Source organism: Otolemur garnettii, unplaced genomic scaffold, assembly GCF_000181295.1.
Source record: "Otolemur garnettii isolate 467f Iridium unplaced genomic scaffold, OtoGar3 scaffold00015, whole genome shotgun sequence".
Lineage (NCBI taxonomy): Eukaryota > Metazoa > Chordata > Mammalia > Primates > Galagidae > Otolemur > Otolemur garnettii.
Window position 1 is genome coordinate 8,906,939 of NW_003852410.1, and position 15,243 is coordinate 8,922,181.

The window sequence follows — 15,243 nt, forward strand, 5'->3', positions numbered from 1 at the left end:
GAAATCCAGACTCTTCTTCTAGATTTCCTAATACTTAAATGATTGAAGCCCTGTGTGAGTGAACGTCAGTAGGCAACCCACCTGTGGCTGCACTAATCCTTCCAGGCTAAGGACTCCCAGATCTAAAATCTCTTGTTTGGTTCTCTCACTCCTAAACCTCAGGATATATTTTTAATGACCTCCTAGGGATCTTCACTTGGACACTGTCACTTCACTGGCAATAATGGATACACTGCTGGTCTTGTCACAGCATCAGGAATTCAACTGTAGGCACAGAAAAAGTGGGCAGTTTCTAGAGCAGGTGTCCTCAAACTATGGCCCATGGGCCACATGCAGCCCACCGAGGACATTTATCCGGCCCACCGGGTGTTTTTGCTGCCACTGCCTGTCCTGCTTAACAGCTGACTCATCCTGGGGCCCACAGTCCGGCCCTCCAATGGTCTGAGGGACAGTGAACTGGCTCCCTGTTTAAAAAGTTTGAGGACCCCTGTTCTAGAGTAACCCAAAATGGGCTTAAAGAAAAAACAGGGACGTCCAGAACAGAGGATATCATAGCCAGACTGTTCATGTAGCCACAGCACGGGACTTAGAAATCGGGGCACCAGAGCTTTAGTGACAGGCGTGGTGGTGTCGTTGTTAAAATAGAAACCATCAAGAGGAAAGAGAGGGTGTACTACAGGTATACACATCCGCACACACAACGGTAACCATGGAGGGCCGTGACGGCCATTTCACAATGTGTACACATATCAAAACACCAAGCTGTAGACATTAAGTATATATCTCAATAAATCTGCCTGAAAGAAGAAGAAAAAAAATAAAAATGGGTACAGAGATTTGGAGCTGGGGAATGGAAGGAGAAATGAGTAATGTATCCCGGGGAGGAGATGGGGTTTATGTGTATGTGGGGTAACACTGTCACTACTGAAATATTTACTGTGACCTCATATACTATTAGAAGCATTGCATTTACTTTTTTTTTTTTTAACCAAAAAGTAGAAGTTAAGGCAAGTCTTTTTTTTTTGAGACAGAGCCTCAAGCTGTCCCCCTGGGTAGAGTGCTGTGGCATCACAGCTCACAGCAACCTCCAACTCCTGGGCTCAAGGGATTCTGCTGCCTCCGCCTCCCAAGTAGCTGGGACTACAGGAGCCCACCACAATGCCCAGCTATTTTTTGGTTGCAGCTGTCATTGTTGTTTGGCAGGCCTGGACTGGATTTGAACCTGTCAGCTCAGATGGATATGGCTAGTGCCTTAGCCACTTGAGCCACAGGCAAGTCTTGATGGCTTATGCCTAGGCAATTTTTGAGTCCCAGGTAGGAGAATTACTTGAGACCAGCAGTTCAATTACCCTGAGCAACATAGTGAGATCCCTGTCTGTGTAAAAAATCTGAATATTAGCTGGGCATGCTGGCTTATACCTATTATCCAAGCCTTTTAGGAGGCTAAGGTAGGAGGATCGCTTGAGCCCAGGAGTTCAAGATTACAGTGAACTATGTTCAAACCACTGTACTCTAGCCTGGGCAACAGAGTCAGACCTTGTCTCTAAAATGGAAAAGTTAAAAGGAGGCATATTTGGATTGTTGTGAGGGTTAAACTCAGCTAGACAAGCATCTCACTATCAGGCTTCATGCATCAAGCCTAATGCCAGCTTCCCCCATAGCCCTCATCTGCCTTTCTAAATAAATGCACTCTCAAGTAAAGAGCCTTGTTCAGCAGCAGAAATCACAGACCACTCCAGAGCAGACATCCTGTCCTCCTACCAACGACATGGGAGCTACTTTTCTCTATAGGGTGTATTTCTTTTTGTGTGCACTCAATGCTTGCAATCATTTTAACTCCATGCACTTTGGGATTTAAATACAGCTTGAGTAACTGGGAATTGGCTGGTGTATTTTTTTCATATAAAAATCCAGTGAGTCAGTGGTTTGGGTTTTCTCCTGCCCCAAATCACAGAGTATCATATTGGTAAGTGAGGCTGGAAACTGGAATAGAAGCATCGTTGTGAAGAGCCCACTGACGCAAAGTAAAACCACAACCACCTGAGGAAGGCTCTGTCACCCCTTTAGGATGTGATTTAAATACCAAAACATTCAAATGGAGGGGAAATAAGGCTTTAATCTAGCAGGAAGACAGATACATGTTATGCTTTAACCAAAAAAATACAAACCAAGCGCACAGAAACAAAAAATGAAAAGTAGTTGGGTGTTCTCATTTAAATCAATACCTTGATTTATGAAACTTAATTGAGTTTTTTAACCTTAAAACTGCATAACTGTCAAAACAGCCACACTTTTTAAAAGGACGCTTCAATTTTTGTAAATCTTTTCCTACTACAAGGCCAGATGCTGCTGCATTGTATGGACATTGCTACCTCCCAAACTGAAATATGACCAGATGCAAAAAGGGAGGGAAAGGAGTTTACTGTTCATTTACTTCAGTTTCCTTGGGGGTTTGTATGTTTATTGTTTGTTTGTTTTAGAGGCAGGGTCTTTCTCTGGCACCCAGGCTGCAGTGCAGGGGTCTGATCACAGCTCACTGTAACTGTGAACTTTTGGACCAAGCCATCCTCCCATCTTAGCCTCCTGAGTAGCTGCTAGGAATACAGGCTTGTGCCACTACATCCAACTATTTCTTTAAAATAGTTTTAAAAATGAGGGCTTTGTATGTCTCCCAGGCTGGTCTTCAACTCCTGCTGTCAAGACATTCTCCTGCATCAGCCTTCCAAAGTCCTGGATTACAGGCGCAAATACCCATCTGGGCCTAGATTTATACGCGAAATTAACTGATTACCATTTGGTTAAATCTAGGTGACATTTTGTCCACCTTGTCCAGGGTCCGTGCTCAGCTCCGTAATTTATGCTGTGGTATCTGCAGCCCAGCATTAGACCTCCAGTGCACAGGCCCAGCATCAGATTCACCATAGGCCATACTTGGCAAGAAACTGGCAGAACTTGACCTGACCTTGGAGTCCACCTCTACACAAACACAGCTTAAACCCATTCATACCACTTTCCTTGTTCCCAGCAGCGGGCTGTGGAACCCTTTGTTTCAATATTCCTCTGTGCGTCCAGGTCTCTCAGCTGCAAGGCTTCCCTTAGGGCTCTTCTGCCCTCCGCCTCCCCTCTGCTTTGTCCTCAAAGGGATTCATTCATCCTCCTCTTTCCATGAAGCCCTGCTAAATGATTGACTTTCAAATCTGTAATTCACAGAGTGCTAATGGATGATAATGGTGTTCCCCTAGTATTTAAATTTTAAATGGAGACTCCTATATGTACACTGGAAACCAAAGGAATAAATATTTAATAGTGTGAATTGCAAGAAAAGTGGTGAAAGACCTATTAGAGCCAGTGTCTTCCTCCATTAGTTCTTACCAAATTAAAGCCCTCCTTTAAGGTGGATCTTACATGTGATAGATAAACAGAGCTATTCTAAAGTCTGAATAGGGTGATGTCTGTCAAATTCTGGAAGCTTAAGAATCATCTCCAGGAATGACCTTAAATGCCAGGCTTGGTAATCTATTCCCAGAGACTTTGTTTTAGTAGCTTGAAGGTACAGCCCAGGAATCTGTGTTTTAAATAAGGAACACCAGTGATTCTAAGGCAAGTCGTCTTGGAAAGAAAACACTTAAAGAAATACCTGGGGGTGGTGCCTGTGGCTCAGAGGGATAGGGCACTGGCCCCATATACCAGAGGTGGCAGGTTCAAACCCAGCCCCTGGCAAAAAAAAAAAAAAAAAAGAAATACCTGCACCTGAAATGTTATCAGAACATCTATAGCCAAGGATCAAAGTGCACCAGCCACTCATTTGGATCTCTCCATTTACTTTTCCTCAGAAGTCAAAATGGTTACAAAGAATCATTATTACCTCACCGGGTTCTTATAAGAAATAAACAAAGTAATACCATCTGATTGCTAATCATCACCATCATCAATATTAATGGAAAAACATTTGAAATGTGCTCACATGTGTCATTGTTCTAAGTGTTAAATTAACTCATTTAATCTTCATGATGTGGACATGATGTGTTCACTGAGGCCATCTGAGTTATGTTCAAGAATAAGCATGGGATCATATTTCCATCATTAACAATTAATAACAAGACGATCACATCAACAAAACTCTCGGTAAAAGCTGCCGCCTGCGACAGCCCACCTGCACGTGTGCATATGCGTGTCCGTGTAAGGACCCGGGCTTCTGTACGGCATCTATCAGTCTTGTCTTGACTGTTTTTTCAAGTAATCAGCCTTTTCTTTTCTTTCGCTCCACTCAATCTCCACTTGTCACTTTCTGTTTGAAAATAACGATACCCAAAGTCTGCAAAGCATCATCTTTCTATTCCATTTCTTGTTGTAAAGAGTTTGTGACACTCTGGGAGATGGACGTGCTATAAAAATAATGGCAGTGGATTGTTTTGACTTACAGAGAATCTAAGGAGAGAAAATGTCCCTACACGGGAAAGTGACGAGACAGACCTCAATCATTCTGAGTGATAGGGTCAGTGACTGGGACGGTCTGTCTCGGTCTCTCCTTTGGTTTCAGAGGGCCGAGTGCACACTGGGTGCCGGCACCAGAAGAAAACCACCCTGGGAAGGATAAGAACAAAATTTGTTGTTGCTAGCTGCCTATTTTTGAAACAAAACTTTGCAGATTGGGTACTTTTGCTGAATTAAGTAAAAGCTGACAGTGCCTAAAGGCAGGCCCTTGGGAAGGAACCCAAGACATGACATAATAGACAGTGAGATTTTCAGTAATTAGGAATTTGACACCCTACCGTCCCGTCTAGCTTTTCCTTTATCCAATTCCAGGTATTCAAAAGGAACAACTCTGAAATTTCTATGCATATTTCATGCATTTCGTCTCAGTGACTTTACTAACGTGAAATTGCCTTTGCTTGTTTCAGCCTAACGCATGCGCAAATTCTAACTACCTATTAGAGATCTGTGAGTTAAAATGCACGTAGATTGGCTTGGAGAGGATCCATACATTTGTTAAACTGAACTACAATGTGCTAGATTTGTGAATTTCGCAGGTGAGAAACAATCATTTTCATCAGATGATTAAAGAGGTCTCTGAGCGCCTCTCCAAAAAATGTTAAGGACAACTGCAACCTGGAACCTCCAACCTGAGCCACCTGTTCCATACTGATGGTATTGCTCTCTCCAGCCCACACATCAAGGTCATCTACGTCATCAGCTAGAATCAACTTGAAAACAAAATCAACACTTTTATTCACCTCCAAGAATCATAAATGTTTCATGGTCAAGGAGTATATCTTATTTATTCTAGAATTCTTAGTCTCAGGAAATTTTCTCAAGAAAATTTGCACTTTCTTTTCCTACAGCACTCCAATCCTCTACTCGGTGCAATAGCATCACACACAGTAGAGGATTTATAGATATCTGTCAATGGATGAAAATTCATTCCTAAGGAACAAACACAAAAATATTAAGTGAACACATAAAAATATCCTATTCTAAAATAACACTCAGGGGAATTTATCTGTTCTCTAGGTATTGAGAAAAAATGTTCTTCTTGTTCTTTCCAAAAAATAAGGCATTTTTCAAGTATGATACCTATTTTTGACCAGTAATTCAACAGGATTCTAGGATATGGTAAGACTTGTGGCAACAAAGAATAAAAATAGCAGATCCGTTTAAGGCAGTTTATAAAATCACCTGCTATTGAAACGGAGTGATGACCAGAAAAAAAAATTCAGACATTATATATACACATAAACCGCAATTTAAAATAGACAGATGGCACACAAACTTTAAGGACACCCTGTATACTGAGGGTGCCAAAAAGTATATACGCATCTTAAGAAAGGGAGAAATTCTATTCCATTTTTAATACTCCATATATCCTGATAACATAACTGTAGAACTTAAATGTGACTGGAGTACGTTATTACCACTTTCATATAATTATTTCTTCTTTTCTTAAAATGTGTATTCATTTTGGGGGCACTTTCTATGTATGTGTATGTTTGTATACACACACCCTCTCCCAAATAAATATAAAATATACACACATTTACACTTTTGTATATACACATGGGGGTATGTGTGTATCACTAAGTCCATCCAGTGTGAGAGAAGGCACATCTATGTCATTAGATGTTTCAGGTGGAGCCCTGTGGAAAGCGGCCTAATTCAGGAAGCGAGGCCAGTTCCTAGCATCCACTCGTTTCTGGATCCCTAGGATACAAGTTCTGGGGTCTCTGAATCCTCCTCCCCACCTTCTCAGTCATCTTCTGATCCTGCTGCCATGGGGTTATCTGCACACCCCTTTTGCCCTTGCACAGTTGGTGAGATCACACATCCCAAAAGGAGGCGTGGCTGGGAGATGACAAAAGACACTTAGAAATTCCATGTAATTACTCAGTAATCTCTGCTCTGAACTCCTAGGCCATAACTTATACACTACACCATGATTTTTATCAATTTAGAGCATCCTGCCCCATAGTATTACTAGAACTATTATCTGACTTGTTACTAAATTATATATCTTGCATCCTTGGCCAAATTACAAAATTGTCACATGGTGGGCCATATTTTATATTTTTTCCTGTTATCCCAAATACTTGTTATAAGGCTTTCCCTATGTTAGAGTCTAAATAATATTTAAAACTAAACCTTCATTTTTAAAACCTATTCTCTGTGCGTTTAACGAGACATCATACTGCATTTCCTTTATAAGACATAAAAGTTCAGGCCTGGTGCCCACAGCATGATGGTTATGGCGCCAGCCCCATACACTGAGGCTGGCAGGTTCAAACACAGCCAGGCCAGTTAAACAATGACAACTGCAACAAAAAAAAGCTGGGCATTGTGGCAGTCACCTGTAGTCTCAGCTACTTGGGAGGCTGAGGCAAGAAAATTGCCTAAGCCCAAGTGTTTGAGGTTGCTGTGAGCTGTGATGCCATGGCACTCTACCAAGGGCAACATAGTGACAAGCTGTCTCAAAAAAAAAAAAGAAAAAAAAAGACATAAAAGGTCAGATCTGTTTCTCTGTTATAAACAATTCAATGCAAAAAATCTGGAAAACAGAAAATATATAGAACTCAAAGGAAAATCCTTATAAAACTAGCACCCAAAGGATAATTAATGTTAGCAAATTAGTATATTACGGTTATTTCCATTTTTCTTCTGTGCATAATTTGCATTTAAAACTAGCATACAACTTTATGTAGAGATTTTCCCTGAATTTATAGACATTATATTCCAAGCCCTGTCTGTGTTTTAGTCTTCAACCACATGATTTATTGAATGCATAGTGCTTCATCCTAAAGAACTCCCATAATTCATCTAACCATTGATCTACCATTGTTTGTTTAGGCTGTTAATAATATTTGTTAAATATGCTGTGATAAGCAATTTGAACATCAAGAACTGCACACACTGCTGATCATTAAATAGATTACTAGAAGAGGACATATTGTGGAATATGAAGGGTTCAATCTTCTGATGAGTCTTGCCAAAAATGTCTGCCCTTCTGCAGCCCTGCCAGCAGTGCAGGGAACGCCTGGCTCACGGTGCCCTTGCCAGCACTCAGCGCCATTGTGTTTTCCTATCTCTGACAGCTTGATAACATCATATTCATCTATGCATCTGGCTTTTGTTCATCTTCTTACCTCTTTCCCGCATGCCCTTTCCCTAGTTCTCCATTTGTCCAAAACTACCCTCGAGACAGATTTCAAATAATCTCCCTGTTTCTGAAGACTTGTCCGACTGGGCAGATTTGCTTTCTACGCGTTCTCACAGAGGTGTGTTCAGATCGCTATTACAACATGGAGCACAGTCTCACTCATAGTCAGCTGGAGGAGTTTCTCTTCTACTGTGTTACACATTGTTGAAGCAGGGATTATCTTTCCATCCATCCCTCGCTTCCAGGACCTAATAATACCACCTGTAGTGCCAGCAAACGTAGTGGGCATTTAATACTTTAAAATGTCAAATCACTTGCAGTTTCTAAAAAACATTTAATCATTCATTCATTCACCCATTCAAAAATGTATTTAGTGTCTACTTTGTGTCAAATACCAGGTAAGCAAATGACAAATAAGTGAGGAGCAAAATCAGAAATCATCTGTGCCCTCAAGGACACTTTATTCATTGGGTAAGGCAGGCAGTCAACTGAGTAAATGAGCAGAAGTTACAGTAAGGATGAGTGATGTGAAGGAAAACTATGGGAGGCTTCTCTGAGGCAGGGACACGGGAGAGAAGATCTGACAGTGCTCGGGAAGGGAGGACGGGGAGAAGGATCCAAGAGCTAACGTGTCCTGTCGTGTCCTTCTCCTAATCTGGCAACTGGATCTCTTCTCTCCTCCAACCAAGTGACCTGCTCAGGGTGACCTCAGTATAATCCCCCATATACAAAAATTGGCAAATCCATTCTAACAAACAAGTATCTAAGGACTCTTAAAGAATAGATTTACCCTGGCTATTCTTATTAGGATCGAATTTCATCCATAATCATCACACTTCCTTGCCCTCAGCGACTCCACATAATGAACGCACCAAATGACCAGAGTGCATTTGTTCACTGTCCTTTGTCAAGCAAGAAAAAAAGAATGCTTCTTACTTCTTTGTCTAGCCGATGGGCTGAGTCTCTGTCCTATTCTGTGCGAGCTGTCACATACCAGGCACAAATCAATACGCTCTAACCCCCTTTCAGTCAGGGGATTCAAGGTATTCCAATAATTAAGCAACAATGTGTGTGCAGAAAAGGCAATATCCCCAATGATTAGTGTTAAATTTAATTAATTACCTCTAAAATAAAATGACACATAAACTTTGTAATTAAGAATAATTCTTAATTAAGAAACATTTGACAGATAGGCAGGAAAGAGAAACGGGATGGAAAATGGCTGATTAAGAGCAGGAATTAAGCACTTCATTGAAGATATTAGCAAGCCCTGTTGTGTGTTTATTTCATTTTCAGGGCAATCAATGAACTGGAATTCAAAACAGACATAGAGGGCATTTTGATAAAACTCATGTGCACTTTTTCTGTTCAATGTAAGAACGTACCTCTGTGGCTAAAAACGACAGCTGCACTTCCACCCCCTTGATCACCCAACTAAGGAAAAGGAACCAGTTGGTTGGGGAGTTATCACATCTGTTGACTTTCCAAGGCTTGAGTAAAAGCCGTACAGTCCTAAAGACTCGATGTGGGCCTGCTTCATAAGACGCACAGTTTTTTCCCCTATTAATGACATGTCATGAAGTTTCTTAGCTATCTCATGGGCCTGACATGTGGAGGGGCTGAGCTGTTGTTTGAGCCATTCCATTTCATGCTGACAAATCAGTCATGCAAAAATGGCCAGAGGAATCTGGGGAAATAGAAGACAGGGCATAGGAAATTAAACAGAAAGGTAATCCACACACATAGTCTCCCTGCGCCAGGGATATTTCCTGTGGTTCCAGCCACTGACTTCCTCATTTCCTCCCCTCCCTAAGTTACCATCACACTTCCACCTCCATGGAGTAGAGCCCAAACACAGATAGTCAACATGGTAAGAGAGTGCTGGGACCAGGGGCTCACACCTGTAATCCTAGCACTGTGGGAGGCCCAGACAAGTAGATTGCTTGAGCTCAGGCATTCCTAGACCAGCCTGAGTGAGATTAAGACCCCGGTCTCTCATGGTGGCACATGCCTGTAGTCCCTGCTACTTATGAAGCAAAAGGATTGCTCAAGCCCAAGAATTTGAGGTTAAGAGCAGAAATTAAGCCCAGGAATTTGAGGTTAATTCACAGCTCATGGCACTCTATCAAGGGCACAGGGTGAGACTCTGTCTCAAAATAAATAAATAAATAATAAAGTGACATATGTCATCTTGGTTTGGTTTTAACTAAATGGCCACCTAGTAAGTTAAGTTGGACATGTGTAAAATTGCTACAGAAAAAGGAAGTTGTAAACAATATTGGTAAGGACAAGGTAAGTGTAAACATGACTAAAGATTAAAAAGAAAACCTTTTTTCACCAGGGTTGAATAAGAATTTCTTCCCAGAATCATGAAATACTAGACTTAAAGTACAGGCAGTCCCTGAGTTACAAGCATGTGACTTACAGACAACTCCTATTTACCAACTGAGACTATTACAGGTGCTAGGTACATGCACCTGTTCTAACTTACATACAAATTCAACTTAAGACCAAGCCTACATAATCTATCTTATTCATAATCTAGAGACTGCCTGTACTCAAAAATCTATAGAAAGTACTTTAGTAATTAAAAATAATCACTTCAGTTCTCAAAATAGTGTTTAAAAAATCACACTAATAAGAGTAGCAGTAAGTACAGTGACATAATCATCACCAGCCCCTGGAACGAGCTACTAAAAAAAAAAAAAGTCTCCCTGTTTTTTGCACTTTAAATCAATCTAGAAAAAAAACACAATCTTTCAGAAAACACCTCTGGTAAGCTTTGTTGAGGACAAGGAAATACATTTGTCTGCATTTCTGAGGTTATTATACACTAAAGATTTCGGTCCCAGCTAATATTCAAGTTCTCGTCCAACCGCCTGATTAAATGCTCTATATTCCATAAAACACACGCTCCTGGGTTTATTGCAGATTCTACAGTTGCTCATTTTTTGATTTGCACATAATAAGATGCATTGTAGGGAACTTGTTATTTTTTTCCCTCTAACATTCACTCCTTTTTTGTTCCAAGTTTAAGAATCAGCTATTTTAAAAGTTCTCTTTGACTTCTCAATGACTAGAGTGCCTGCCTGCTGCCACCACCATCTGCTGGGAATTTGAAGTCAACTGCTTAAAATGCTTAAAACAAAAACTCACAATGAACCATGCTGTTCAATAATGTTCGACCTATCTTTATGAAGACTGTATTACTTTCCATGCATCCTAAAGCTTTTGTTAAGATAAACAAGTTATAAGTCTCATATATATGTATATATAAAAATATGTTTACACTTGTGTATGTATATATATACATAAAAAAACACAATTTCGGCTTACCCAAAAAAGGTAAGGTTTAAATAAACCTTTTGGTAGAATCTGGTCTGTTCATCCCTGAACAGTTATCAACTGTCACTGGATTTAAGTTATTTGACAAGTATTCCTCAGACAGACACTCAGTCTAAAAACCCGGAATGCTCAAAACTCTCAAGAGCTCTTCTGTAGGCTGAAAAGTCTATTTAGATGTCTCTAGTTCACAAAAAGATCTTTTAATTAAGAACAAACCACAGAATTTAAATTGTGTACATTTTATCTGATTTGTTTACCTTCTCTAAGACTCAATTTTCTTATGAGCAAAAGGAAGATAATAATCCTAAAACCAGCTCGGCGCCTGTGGCTCAAGCAGCTAAGGCGCCAGCCACATACACCTAAGGTGGCGGGGTCGAATCCCCAGCCCGGGCCCGCCAAACAACAATGATGGCTGCAACCAAAAAATGGCCGTTGTGGCAGGCGCCTGTGGTCCCAGCTACTTGGGAGGCTGAGGCAGGAGACTCGCTTGAGCCCAGGAGTTGGAGGTTGCTGTGAGCGTGATGCCATGGCACTCTACCCAGGGGGATAGCTTGAGGCTCCGTCTCAAAAAAAAATAATAATAATAATTCTAAAACCTAAAACTTTGGGGGCTGATATAAGGAATAAATAAGATAATGGAATACGTATGCTTAGCAGAATGCCTAGCACTAAGGAATGTGTGTTGTTTTTTGAGATAGATTCTCACTCTGCTGCCCTGGGTAGAGTACTCACAGCAACTTCAAATTCACAGTTTTAAGCAATCCTCCCACCTCAGCCTCCCAAGTAGCTGGGATGACAGGCACCTGTCACTACTCCTGGCTGGTTTTTCCTTTTTGTGTAAAGATAGGGTCTCACTCTTGGTCAGGATGGTCTCAGACTCCTAAGCTCAAGTGATCCTCCCACCTCTGCCTCCCTGAGGGCTAGAATTACAGGTGTGAGCCACTGTGTCCAGCCAAAGTATTAGAAAGTATTTGAGGCATGTTAACAAGTAGGAAGAGCAGTGTGTAGTAAGATTTATTAATACACGTAGTAGCACCGTTCTCACACCTCGATGCTCTCACACCTGTTACTCTGAGTCACCTCTCAGTATGGCTGTTCTACCCATTGATTCAATGTGCCAGACATGGTTCTAGGGCCTGGGCACAGAGTGGCCTGTAGGTCTTCTCCCTGAACTCCTGGAACTTCCTATCTTGGGAAGGTGGGAAGAACAGACAATAATGGAAACCCAAACAAACAAGGTAACTGTAGACAGTGATGGATGCTACCATGAAAAGTAAATAGAGAACCTGGGTAAGTTTTAGCCGGTGGGAGAGTGGGGCTGATTTGGGGAGTCTGAGAAGACCTTGCTGAGAAAGCGACATTTAGGTGAGAACTTATCTATGAGACAGAGTCAGCACGTCAAAGTCTGGGGAAAAGAATTCCAAGCAGAGAAAAGAGAAAGAACAAGAGTCCCAAAGGCTGAAAAGGCTTAGCATGTTCCGGGAACGTGGCTGAAACAGTGAGTCAGAGAGAAAGTGGAAAGTGATGAACGTGGGGAGAGGTGGACGGGGCCAGATCAAACAGGAAGAAGACGCTTTTCAAAATACGGGGTGAGGTTTCTCCACACTGTTGATTGTTTTTTCGCCATGTAGAAGCTTTTTAGCTTGATACAATCCCATTTTGATTGTTTTTGCTTTTGCTGCCTATTCTTCTGAGGTCTTTTCCATAAAATCTTTGCCCAGACCAATGTTAAGTAAAATTAGTCAGGCATAGGGAGATAGACAGGGCATGCCGTCACTCACAGGGTGAAGCTACGAACGCTGATCTCAAAGAAATAGGGAGTAGAATACCCGTCACTAGAGGCTGAGAAGGGCAGAGAGAAGGGGGAGCCTGGTTAATGGATGCAAAGTACAGAAAGATGGGAGACATAGGTTCCAGTGTCCTATAGCACCATGGGGTCATTATAGTTTGTAATTTATTGTATATTTTCAAATAGCGAGGAGAGAGGATTTTGAATATTCTCAACACAAAGAAATGATAAATGTTTTAGCAGATGGATCGCTAATTACGCTGATTTGACGATTCTACATTGTATACACAAACATGTATACATCACAATGTACACAATACATATGTATTAACTGTCCTGTGCCAACTGAAAATGACCCAAAATGAAAAAAGTGGTGAGGCATCTGGATTTATTAAATCAGCTTTTGTTTACAAAGGCCATTTTCTACTACGAGGCATATGGCATTACATAGGTTAAGAACTTCAGTAACCTGCTGCTATGTAACAGAATACTCCAAAACCAAGTGGTTAAAACCGTAAGAATCTATTAGTTCTTATGGTTCTTTCACTGGGGCTGTCTCATGTGGCTACAATGTGCTGGAGTGTCAGCCGGGCTGGAGGGTCTGAGATGGCCTTACTCAAACCTGGCAGTAGGTGTCGGCGGCACGTGGGGCTGCGTCTATTCTCTTCCACGTGGGCTCACCAACTTCAGTAAGTTAGACGGCTTCCTGCCATGGAGGCCTCAAAATATTTCAAGAGGACAGAAGTGGAAGCTGCAAGGTCCTAAAGTCTTGCAGAAGAGTCACTTCTGCTGCTTTTACAGGTCGAAGCACAGTACAAGTCTAGCCCACACTAAAGGGGTAGAGAAGTAGCACACCTGCTGATGGGGGACTGGGGACAGGAAAGTCACAGTGCAAATGTGTCTATACACCTGTGTGAGAGGAATCTCTGATTGTATGTTGCCATCAGTGTCAGCAGGAATGGTCTAAGTGGTTCAGGTAAGGGTGGCTTAGACCTGGGTGCGAAATGACATTAAAAGACAGAATGTACACAACCATCTCAGCGGCCCCTATTTTATGTCTACGTTACCAGTTCCACAATAAAGCTTGTGGAGACTAAACAGCTTCCCAGTGTTTCCCAGTTACTAAGGCCAGGTGTTTAAACCCAGGTAGTCTGGCCACAGATTAAGTATTTTTAACCAAAAAAACTCTACCACTTCCCACTGAAAAACAAACAAACAGATCCTTTCAAGATAATATACTTGTCATTACAGAAGTACAAAAATACTTTGGAAACCTAAATGTATGCATTCTCCTTGTGCCTTGAATATCTATTATTGCAGTTATGAGACTGCACTGCTGGTACTGATTTATGTAATTCCCTAGCCTGCTAGAATGAAAGCTTCTATAGGGCAAGGAGAGGATCTTAATCCCCAGGGTCTGAATCAGTGGGAGGCAAGTTCACAGCCGATTTCTTACAGCGGTTATGGAATTAGTTATTGATTCTGAGTTCCTATTTGTAGCTTTATTGCTATACACGATCATATTGAAAATTCAAAAAAGGTTGCACATAATTCTATTCCCCATTTTTATTTATTCTATTCTGAGTTTGAAAATGAATTTAATTGTCAAAAAGCTAATCAAGGGGGCTTTCTTCCTTGAGCAATGGAAAAGTTGCATATTTTAAAATTTGTATTACTTGTGATAAAATTGCCTCAAGGAGTTTCTTTAGAAGAAAAAGCTAACATAGATGAAATACATCAGTGATGTCTTACTTTGGAAAAATCAATAATGATCATAAAAGAGACCCTATAGCACTATGATCTGGGGAGGAAAGTGTCTTCTCCCTGAAACAGGATTTTTAGTGTCCATTTTTCTAATGCCAGTCCCGAAATCAGATCTGACTTATAATGACTTATTTGTAGAATCATAAACAATGGCTTTGAAGACTTAAGCTATTCTACAAAACCAAGACTTTACAAGTAAATTAAAACCGTAAGGACATAAAATTGGTCATTCTAATACCAAAAAATAGCCAGTAAAGTGAACTAAGAAATCGAAAGAGAAAGAATATGAATTGGCCTGAGTAACAAGATAATTCATTGCTATTCCTCCTCTAGGAAGAGCTGTGAAATAAAGTCATGTGAATTTGTTCTGTTGTTGGCTGCAGTGTGTTACCAGCACAGGTGAGCGTACGTGCTATGTGTCTGTAAGACCTCTTTAAAGGGTCTGGACGTTTTAAGCATTAGTTATCTTTGCCCATTCATAATTACCAGCTATTTTTAAACTTCAAAGTGTATCTATTTAAATGGATAATATCCTCTACCAGGGAGATAAAAACCTTTGACGAATCAAAGGTATGCCACAACTGACCTTCATAAAAGGGTGACGAGGGGGCGGAGCCAAGATGGCGAACTGCAGCCAGCTTTTTACAGAAGCTCCCGTCCAGAAGGAGGCTGAAAGGACAGAACCTTAGCAAAGTAG

The 15,243-nt window shown here is 41.1% G+C and overlaps 1 protein-coding gene across 1 annotated transcript in view; it reads right to left on the minus strand.

Annotated features, from left to right (window-relative positions):
- CNTN4 (contactin 4) overlaps window positions 1–15,243 on the minus strand; it is a 566,875-nt gene that overhangs the window by 400,515 nt on the left and 151,117 nt on the right. The window lies entirely within an intron of this gene.